General features: G+C 30.3%; 1 pseudogene; it reads right to left on the bottom strand.

Moving 5' to 3' along the window:
* Positions 1-7556: 7556 nt before the first annotated feature.
* Positions 7557-8634, bottom strand: LOC149577227 (T-complex protein 1 subunit delta pseudogene; annotated as a pseudogene).
* Positions 8635-12103: the final 3469 nt, after the last annotated feature.

Genomic DNA, 12103 nt, shown 5'->3' with positions numbered 1-12103 from the left:
TTTCTTTCCCACTAATTAGATAGAAGAAAAAGTGAGAGTATAATAAAGTTTCCAAACTAGACAAAAAGGTCTTGTTCTATTATGTTGTAAAAATAAAAACTAGACAGAAAAATCTTGTTCTACTTTGTTTTAAAAAATAAATTTTTGATTAGTTTGATTGGAATGGGAAGTAACTTCATAATTTAGAGATCGAATCAATTGAAATGATATAATAAAGGTACTAAACAAAAGAAGTGAAGTTAAAAATAAGAGATTTCCACAGTTCAAGTTATAAAAGTATATTTCTAGGAGTAGTTATGTATATTCTCTATTTTTAACATCTGCATTCCATGATCCACTATTATGATGAGAGAGTTAAAGGAATCTAGATTGTTTATTATGTGATAAAAGATAATACAGTGGCATGAACTAAAGCCAACTATAGCTACATGCTTGATTGGTAGTGCCCAGTATTCATACAATCTAACATGAACATGATCATAAAAGCAATCCCCTTATTTGGAAAAACTCTTAACAATGAGATAAATACTTGTAGAATCTCTCGAGAAAAGATAGCATAACAATTATCAACAAAAAAAAAGATGATTAAGAAACCTACAAAGCCCAATTAAGACCTATATAACTTAGTTTCTGAATCATCATGGTGCATACTAGGCCCATAGGAACACCAAAGTTTAAAACTTATAACCAACACAACACAAAACTACAATGATTATTACATACCCGCACCATCTCATACCTAGAATAAATATTAACCACTGGTCAATGTTAGGTTTCAAGACTATTTAAAACACTCTAACAAAGTCTAATCTAATTTTGGACCAAATATTCTACCACCTTTCTTTTCCATTTCAATTAGAATATTAGTTGTTAGATTTGTTCCAAACATAATTGTGTGAAGAACCATTTCATGCACATTTCAGCAAATATATCATCATTGGTGCATTGGGTAAGGCAAACATGAGCATAATTTATGTACATTTCATCAAATATATCATGGTTAATAGCCCCTCTATTGCATTTGCACTCAAACACTTGTTTATCCATGTGGAACTCACTATAAATCAAGATTATTGATTTCTCTTACAATTGTGTCCTTTGATTTCTTTCCTACAAGTTGGAGATAAGCCATGGCTTCTATAACATAGATCATAGACATGGTCTTTATTTTTAGAAACAATTCAAGCTGCTGGTCACCTCTATCACATACTTCACCAATTTTCCAAATCATGTAGTACGTAGGCTAGGTAGTGATTATTCTTATTATGAAGACTTACACTATCAATATCTTTCACAACAATAACCAATGACTTAGTATTATTTGGGAGATTCATGATTAAAAAAAATTCCCAATCCCTTTTGATCACACTTTGTGCCATAGTCTGAATGTCTTCTTTAAACAACATGAATGATAGGAATCAACAAAAATAGACTCACCTTCAAGATTGACAATGATATTCTCAGATTTTAAAAATCACTCATTACAACTCTCAAATTTTACAATACAAACTGACTATAAATCACACTTCACATCTACAATCTTTGACACATCTTCAACCTTACTATAACACCTTGCTTGGAAATAAACCCCTTTTTGTTTTATCTCTTATCAATGACACCCATAGACTTGCATTTAAATCAATTATGATTTTCTAAAGTACTATACTCCTGATATATGAAGTTTGAACTTATTGCTTCTTCAAAAAGATTTTACAATATAAACACAATCAATTCACATATTCTTTTTAGACACTCATACAATCTTAAAATATATATTAAATATCATTGCTATTATATATCTCATTCTTCGTATCATTGACTACATATACTTTAAATTTTCACATTTGCAAAGATACATAGCAAAAATATAATAACTGTCTTCCAAACTCTAGTATCTCACCTATTCTACTCTTCCAAAGGGATCTTTAGCATCCCATGAATGACTGCAACCTTCCAAAAACCATGCAAATTATACTCAAGACTCTGTCACATTTCTTGGATGTTGATTCACTATATTTTGCATGCAACAACAAATACTTATTAATTCTTGGTCCATTCCTTATAAGAATCAGGGTTATGGCATAGACCCATGAGAGAGAAATTTTACACAACAACAAAAATCTTTGAACCTTCACTAATCTCTACACAAAGAAAGCATGCAACCACTATGGCACTTTTATCTAAAAGTGTATAGAATTTACTATTTACATAGTGATTATTGAGATCAACCTTGGTAATAACCCCATTGATACTAGGTATCCATTTAACATCAGAATTAGTTATAGCCTCCATTTCCCTATATATGAAACTTAAGAATCATCACAACCATGAGATAAGGGAGAAGATATTAGGACTCCAATTAAATACCACTACACAAGTAGATTTTCAAAAAAAAAACTGATTTTTATTATACAAAACTACACACTCTATACCCTTCACCTTTCTTCTATATATCTCATTCTCTATTTTCTTCCTGAGGTTCAAATATTATGTAATAGAAGACCTTTCAAATCTCCAAAGAGTCCCTCCAAGATGGCTGAACTTCCATCTTCTACAAAACCATTATTTTGCAAAAAATGTTGACAACAACATTTTTTTGACCACTTTACATTTTTTACACTTTTTTGACAATTTGATTCTTTTCCTAACTCATTCCTATTTGACACCATATATGGGTCCAACAGGCTTACAATTTACATGTTTAAGTCATTTATGACCTTGTGTGATATTTTAATACCCCTCAAGTCCTTTGACCAACTTTGACTAATCATTGACCAACCCTCTATCAAAATTGTGATTACAAAACATATTATCATTAAGACTCAATCTAGTAAAATAGGAATTTGGATTTTAGTTAATAGGGGGAAGAGAAGCATTCACATCCTTAGGTATAATTCATTCATTATTTTTCTAGTAGTTTCTAACTTCAATCCCTAGTAAATTACTTTATTTTTCTGCATGTTGGAAGAAGATAAGATCTTCAAAAATAGGATTATCCATAATCCAACTATCATCCCTAAACTTGATCCTCCTTCCATTACCAAGATTACATCTTCTTATCTTTATGGATATTGTTCCAGATCTGGTAACCATTAATCCAAATATCTATATAGAGGTAATTAGTAGCTACAAATGCATATTTTTTATTAATTAGAGGGTTCCATTCTTTTTCCTCTTCAAATATTCTCTAAATTTGTTCAGAGAAGAAATTTGTTAACCTTACCTAAAGAAGAAAAACCTTGGATCACATAGTATACCATTGAGACTTCATGTTGATCACAAAATGGATAAAATTACAATCATGGCCTAGCCCACTACTAATGTTGAAAACATGTAACCAATGTTTGACATTTATTCTAATTTTCATAAAAACAATTTTGATCATGAGGTAGAATCCATTTCACATGAACTCAATAACATGGTTGAGTCTTCTTTTGTTCATACTCAAGTTGATAGTGGTACACATGAGATATCTATACATATCAACTCCAACCCTTTCCTAGGTTGAAAACCATTCATTTATAGGGTATATCTATTGACCTTACATATTCATTCATACTTGTTTGATCAAAACAAAACTCTGACTGTTGACCTCCCAAATTTGCAAAAAAGGTTGTTTAGAAACAATATTTGTTGCATGACAACTTTTTGTCAATTTTTGCAACGTTTCCATATTTCTAATCAAATGTCTTCCAATGCCTTCCAAGGTGATAAAATTGCATATGCAGATGTATGTATGTATGTATGTATGTGTATCTATATGTTTGTATGTATATGCGTATATATATATATATATGTATTTATGTATATGTATGTATGTATATATGTATATATATGTATATAACTTTATTAGTTGTAACTATAATTTTTAAATATTACAAACCACAATAGTTTCTTATAATTCTATGGTTCTCTTTGTAAGTTTATAAAATTGAAGTTTAAAAATTAATTGCATTTATGTACATCTTTTTCAAGTTTGATACTTCTCTTTTTCCTAACTCATTGTCCAAGAATAATTTTTCAAAACACATACTGACTAGTTGGAGATTGAGCCAAAAAATGTAAGAATGATTGTGCCAAAAGAGCTGAAAAAAATGATTGTGCACAATAATCATCCTTTTACAAGAATAATCTTTTTACATTCTTTTTGATAGAGTTGTTCTTACATTTTATAATTTTTTTGTGAGAAGAAAATTCCAAACTAATCAAGTAGGTGATCCAAAATTAGATCATAATTGGTTGAGGCATGTTTAAATGCCTTATTTCACATGTTATTGAATGTTTCTTGAAATTTTAGGGTAGTAACTCCTTACAGTTAACTCTTCACTAAAGTTATTCTCACTGCCATAATGACATTACCTCTAAACCATGCAAAGAATGTTGAAGTGGTTCCCAAACTTGAAACACTCTTATAACTTATGAAATGGAAAAGAAAATGTAGATGTAATAAATGACAAAATGTGCAACTTGTAGTCTTTATTTATATAGAGAGATCTTTTCTAAGTTGCTTATTACATATTAGCACAACAGAAAAATTGTTCTAGTTGCATACATATTATAGAATCCAAATAATAAAAAAATAAAACTCACTCAACCCATGCTAAGTGACAAGCCATAAACTAGTTCAATTGGTGTAGTTGTTGATTAGCAAGGTTGATTAAAAATTCCTGTAGACCTATCATCAAATTAGGTACAATAAAATGAACAATCAGTTGTTCCCAACTATCATTAGCTTGATTGGTCTATTTAGACCCATTGATTATTGTCACAGGATTTTAAACATATGTATATAAAGAGTGAGTTAGGACATATATAGGTTAAGCTTACATTAACTATAACTACAACACAAAGGTTACACTAGGGTATTATAGGGCTGTAATTATAGAAAATTTCCCGATTCACCTGAGTGGGTGTATGATGAGAGAGAGCTATATTAGGTGAGTAAAGATCACCAATTTTTATTGGAATAGAACTAAATCAAAACAATTAGAAACTAGAACTACATATTTGTTAGAGTGAGTAGTTCAGGGGTCTTGATCTGGTGTATATTGGTCAAGGTAATTTTTAGTGGCTAATATTCATAAATTGGCTAATTTTAGAATTTTTTAACTAGTAAGTTGGCTAATAATTTAAGATTTAAAGCAACCTAAATTGCCACATTTTTACTAAATTTAGTTCTAAAATATTTAAAATTGCTCAATAATTTATTTCATTCAAAAATTTAAACTCAAAGATTCGCTACAATATTCGATACATGATTATATTTGATTCACCTAAATACTATATATTATCAAAGACATTAAATTAATTCACCAATAATTATCTAATTATTAGTTACTTTAGGGATATATCACCAATATTTAGTTTTCACTATTGATTTAAAATATTTAATGTAATTATCCTCATAATTTTCATGAGATAAAACATGTTCAATTTTGATTTGTAATATTCCATGATGATTAGTGGACTTCCTATTATTATTGAGATCTACAAATATTTTCTACTAAAAAATTATGATTCCAAAATAATTGCCAATGTAAATAATATTTAATATTTAAAAACTGAGAGATTTGTTGATAAAAATAAATTGGTTTTTCAAAATAATGAAAGATTCGCCAATATTTTACATCTTTTTTTGAAGGGGGGTTTCTTAAAGTTTACCCTAATATTGGTATGTAGGCAACATGGTAGGCAAAGTATGCCTCCAATACGCAGACACCTTGGACATACTTAGGTAGCCTTGGACATAGTTAGGTGCACTTAATTATGTATTTATGTATTTATGTATGTATGTATGTGTGTGTATATATATATATATATAACTATTATTTACTTAACAGTGCCATCCACATGGCAGGGGGGAGCAGTTATGCTTGCGCCTTTGGCAATACTTCATTTCTATTATTTGTGCTCTTTGAATCAAAGGTATATAACTTTATCACTTGTAACTATAATTTTCAAATAGTACAAACCACAATAGTTTCTTATAATTCTATGGTTCTCTTTGTATGTTTATAAAATTGAAGTTTAAAAATTAATTGTATTTATGTACATCTTTTTCAAGTTTGATATTTCTCTTTGCCTGACTCACAATCTAAGAATAATTTTTCAAAACACATACTGACCAGTTGGAGATTGATCCAAAAAATATTATTTATTTATTTGTATTTATTCACCCATCTGTTGACAACAGTAAAATAATCTCTAATAATTTATCATAGAAATGTGTGTGGCATGTGAGAAAGAAATTATTTTCTCTTCATGTGATAGAATTAAGCCATCAAGCATCCAATTCCACTTGGAATGAGTACCATTTAATTGCATTGAGGTCAAAAATTCTAAACTTTGACCACATTAAACAACTAGTTTTTCCCTCAAATCTTAACCACCTCATATTCTTTGACATTACTATCTATCTACAATAGCAACAACTCCATTTCACATATTATGCAATTATCTTTATATAATTGATTACTACCCTTTTATTTTCTAAGGTGCATGATAAATTTCTTCCTTCTCTTTTACTATTCTTCCTCTAAATACAGTTGACATCTTCACAATTCCACTCTATCCTATTTTGAGGGTGATGATGAGAAGAGATTGTATAGCCAATACATTTCAATTGATTTGATATGCTTATCGTGACTTACTGCTAACATAGTTGATCTGGATTTTTATTGTTGCCTTTGTTTATATATTTATTATCCCATAATAACTTCATTATAGTTGACTCTAATATTGGTCCAACAATAAATCTTTTTTGTACCCCATTAATATATATAATTTATTTGTTTTTGTATTGTTATCAATTTTCTTGGAGACATAGAAACTGTGACATTGATGTGTTGACTGGAGTATTGAATGCTCTCTCAAATTATCATTCACATGTTGACTTGGATAATCTTTCTTGTGTGGCTCGCTTAGAGTCCTTGTCATATCAATTTTAAACTCCTTCTTAGCATATACCATTGCTGCCTTCAATTTAGTTCATCCTACATTTCCAACTTCATAGGTGCTAAGCTTTATAAACTCGGCTTTTGAGTTAAAGGGAATATGTTTTGTTTAATGGTTTGTGAAATTACTACATTTATGCAGAGTTATCATTGTTCCTTTTATATGAAAACTTTTTGTTATCTCATTATTATGGAATTCAATGTATTTCAGATAAATAATAGGAAGAGATTGACATGCACTACATACTTCAATTTTTTTTCTTCCTTTCTCTATCATGTGATGTGAATAAAGTTCTATAAAGTTCTACAAAGGAAGAAAACAAAGAGCTAGGGTATGTTACACTGAATATTTTCTAATAAATTTGTGGCAAGTGGTGCCAAATTGATCTCGTGCTTAGTATGTTTATATGACATCGAATTTTATTTTTGTGAAGTAATTATCAAGTTACATTTGTCAAGTTGTTTTCACCTTGAGCTCCACAATAGTTTGGCAAACAATGATTTCCCATTCTATTTAAAAGATAATACATAATGAACAATATAGATAATACACATGATAAGAATAAGTTTAGCAAATCAAGACCAACAATATTGTCAAAATAATCAATTTAAATTATTAAAGACATCCATTTTTAGCCCCAAATTCTCTTCCCTAAAGTGTTCAACATTAGCAATGGATAAACAATTTAGTGCCTTTGTAATGAACTTGATTTCATCCCTTTCCACATCCTCGACAACCAAAATCTTTTTCTTGGATAGATAATACAGTGAAAGATTAATGATGATATCTTGTAGAATATTCTTTTGGATCAATAGCGCATTGCATCTAGTAGCTTGGATCTTCTTTATCATACCCATAATATAATTCCTCTCTTCCTATAAAATCCTATCCATCATTGTATAATCAAAGACTACAATGTTCTTCTCAATGTCCATCTTGGGAGGTGAAATCTAGAACTATATTATGCCAATCTTTGCATTCTCAATCCTATTGGGGCCTCTAGTTGTATGGCTTGCCTTCTTATCCAACACCAAACCCTTAACCATCTTTGTATCATCAACAATCTTACCCAATTTTTGCAAAACTTTTATGTCCCTCAAATCCACAATGTAAGGCTTTGCAAGGTTGATAACATTTAGGACAGGGTCAACAAGAAGAGAGACCAATAAGATAGAATATTGACTAACAACCTTACTATTCAAAGAAGTGCTCACACTTTTCACTAAAGTGTCATGGTCTATCAATTCGATAGGAATGGCCATGGAAGTTAAAACCTCGATGGCCTTCTTAAAGGCCCTACTCCAACATAACAGTAGGATGAACACCCATAGACAACAAATTCACACATTGTTTAAGAATCACACTGGTAACTATTGTCATGCCATCACAAACAAAAATATCTTGAGATTTCAAAAGCTCTACAAGAATGTTAGCAGTTGGTTGAGTTACCTCCATTTTGTTAAGAATGGTGGCACCATCACTGGTGATGATCACATCACCCAAGGAGGTGTAGAGCATCTTGTCCGTGCCCTTGGGACCTAGTGAGGTCCAAATTGCATCTAAAACAGCCTTCACTATGATGATGTTGGCATGCCAGACAATGTCCCTGTGCTTGGTGTCAAAGTATTTTTTTGTCTTGGTAGTCGGTGCTACCCATGGATGCTGCACTACACTCACCATTTTTAACTTCTTCCAAAACTTTTCTGTTCTATCTACCTCACCTCTAAAAACCCTAGCAGCAAATTAGCAAATTAAATACCCTCTAATGAAACTTCATGTGTCATATCAAATCCATCTCAATTGAACAAGTTTATTCTTACTTCTCACTATAGTCACTGGTGATTCCAAAGACTATACAATTGGCTCAAGTGGAGATGATGACTCCAATATAGAGCCCATCCACGAGAAAGAAAATAGAAATTACTAAGAGTCATATTGTTGAGAACATGTACCAATATGATTGAAAATGTGTTGAAGGCATATTGAGACCCAATCATTTTTATTTTTTGAAAACTCTAGATGTTGTCAAAATTTTGACATTGTTTTCCAACGATGGTATAAAAAACTCATCGAATCATCTATGGATGGTATCAATAGTTTGATAGGGTTTGTCATAGATGGTATAACATACCTGACAAATCATCTCTAGCTTGTGTTGATAGTTCAATATTTTGAATTAGTTGTCTAGGGTCAGTGTGTGACATAGATGGGCATAATTTTCAATAGATCTTCCTATTGATACATCGTCAATTGTGGAATGCATCAAAATTTTGACATAATTCTATTGACATTGAATTTTGACATTTAACTGTCAAAATTTTGACCTGAATGGCAAAAAGAATAGGTCCAAATTTATTAGTTCGACGGTTTTTGCCTAAATTGGGTTTTCATGTTAAGTCCTAGTGTCAAACTTGTGTAGATGTTATCTGTGATGATTTACTATTAATATTTACATATGTAAGTCTTTTATATTTAGGATAGTAGACTGCTAGTTTATGTTATTGAATGTTTACTATGGAGACCAAGCTAATGGATGTTCAAATCTAAAGTAGTTTAAGTGTTTGTTTGTTTACTTGGTAAATCTGGACCTTGGATAACTAATTCACACCCCCCCCACCCTCCTCTTAGTTATTCTAAATATTCTAACACTATTTTTCCACTATGATATTAAAGCCATCTTCTTGTTAAATTGTGTGTGTTGGAGAAGAAGTTATCAAGGAGATAAGGCCTATAAAAGAACCACTAGATCTTGATGATCGTAATTTCATTGAAGATGAAGCTCTTTTTATATCTTGTATAATTTTAATTTTTTTGGAGGAGCCAATACTTTGAAAACTAGGAAAAAATGTGGTTGAGGCTAGATGGATGCTCAATATTTTGAACTACTATTGGATTAGAGTAGGGTGTTTTTTAGTGTTGAATATTCATAATTTTGTGAATTTTAGAAATTTTTTGCTAGTAATTTGGCTAATAATTTAAGATTTAATGCAACTAAATTGGCAAATTTTGATTAAATTAAGTTCTAAAATATTTAAAATCACTCAATAATTTATTTAATTAAAAAATTTAAACTCAAAGATTTTCCACAATAGTAGATACATGATTAGATTTTATTCACCTAAATATTATATATTATCAAAGAAATTAAAATTAATTTACCAATAATTATCATAATCATTAGTTACTTTAGGGATATATTACCAATATTTAGTTTTCACTGTTGATTTAAAATATAATGTAATTATCCTCATGATTTCCATGAAGTAAAACATGTTCATTGACTTTTAATATTCCATGATGATTAGCGAACTTCCTATTATGATTGAGATTCACCAATGTTTTCTACTCAAAAATTATGATTCCAAAATAATTGCCAATGTAAATAACATATTAAATTTTAAAAATTGAGAGATTTGCCAATAAAAATAATTTAGTTTTTCAAAATAATGAAAGATTCACGAATAATTTATATATTTTTTTGGAAGGTTTTTTTTCTAAAGTTTATCCTAGATTGGAGAAAGTACACCTCATTGGAGTTATGAGACACACAAAAGTGGATTGGTGCCCAATAGTTTAATGACATTTAAAAATATGGAAGCTTAAAATCATACCTTTACAAGGGTTGTGAGTCATTTAATATGCAAATGGTGTTCAATGGTGTTTTGAAGCTGGGTGATAGCTACATAACTATACCAACACTTAGGAGAAACTTCAGGAAGTCTAACTCATCTATCAACTATTTTCAAATAATAATTTCTACATAATTTTTTTTAGTTGTCACATTAAGTGGGGGTGTTGGAGTTAATGTTCCATTAGCACTATCATAAGTGATTGTTTCATATGTGGCAATCTGATTTTGAGTTGTTGGCAACATAAGTTCAGCTCATGTAGGTTTATATCCTCCTTTACCCAAAACTACAAAAGTGCATCCTCTAATGTAGGTTTATATTAAAATTTACCCATTCACAGTAGGTTATGGGAATGCACTAGTATTAATTTTTCTATTGGGTTACCTAGGACCAAGAATGGGTTTGATAGTGTATTTATTATAGTGGACAAGTTTAGTAAGATGGTCCACTTCATTCCATACATAGTTTTGTCATCAAGGAAATAATTAGAATCCATCTTTTTCCAATTAGCATTGTAGATGACAGAGATTCTAGATTAATTAGGTATTTTTGGAAGACATTATGGAAGAGATTAGGTACAACTTAGTCATTTGGGTTTGTATACCATCCCCAAATAGATGGGTAGACAAAAATTGTCCACACAAGCTTAGGAAATCTCTTAAGATTTTTAAGAAAGGAATATGATTAAGCCTAGGACCAAATAATCCACCCATTTGAGTTTTCTTGTCATGAAATAGTAAATGGGAGGACTCTTGAGTCCATTTGAAATTTTTTATGGGAATCATCCTAGAGGAGTGATGGAGCTTAGAGATTTAGTAGAGTGAGAGAAAAGAAGTGGCTATGCAGAGGAGTTTTCCTAATCAATGAAAGAAGTTCATGTGAAAGTGAAACAAACCTTGTATAAGAATACTTCAAAGATTAAAGAAATAAAACATGTGAAAAGGAGAGATGTTTAGTATTAGGTGGGTGACTTGGTAATTGTTCACATGAAAATGGAAAGGTTTCCTAAGGGAGATCATAGAAAAATATAGTTGAGAAGGATTGATCCAAATAAAATCTTAGAGAAAAGATGGACATAATGCTTAAAATATTGATCTTCTTAAGGAGATACCTCTATCTTATACTTTTAATGTAGAACTTTTGATTCCTTATATGGGGCCTAAACAAGAATATGGTAAGGAAGTATCCACTATTCTAGACATTGTTTCTAAATTTTAATCACTTTTTATTCATCCTATACCTTGTTGGAAGCATGAATGCTGATGATATTCCTATGGGGGAATATTGTAGATAATGATATGTTACATTCATGATTGAGTTTGTCATTGATGTCAACATAGCAGTCTTCTCTAGTATTTGATAGAAGAACAACGAAAAGATCAAGTTAGTAAGGATGACTAGTTGAGTATTCTCACTATTAGAGGTTATGGGAGATACTTATAAGTATTTAGTATATATAGTTAACATCGCGTAAAGAAATGTTAAATCTGGAAGAAGTTATGCAAGTTTTGGTGATGTCT

The sequence above is a fragment of the Cupressus sempervirens genome, chromosome 1, assembly GCF_028749045.1.
Source record: "Cupressus sempervirens isolate cs-2001-9-10 chromosome 1, ASM2874904v1, whole genome shotgun sequence".
Taxonomy (NCBI): Eukaryota; Viridiplantae; Streptophyta; class Pinopsida; order Cupressales; family Cupressaceae; genus Cupressus; species Cupressus sempervirens.
This window is presented reverse-complemented; position numbering and strand designations above follow the sequence as displayed.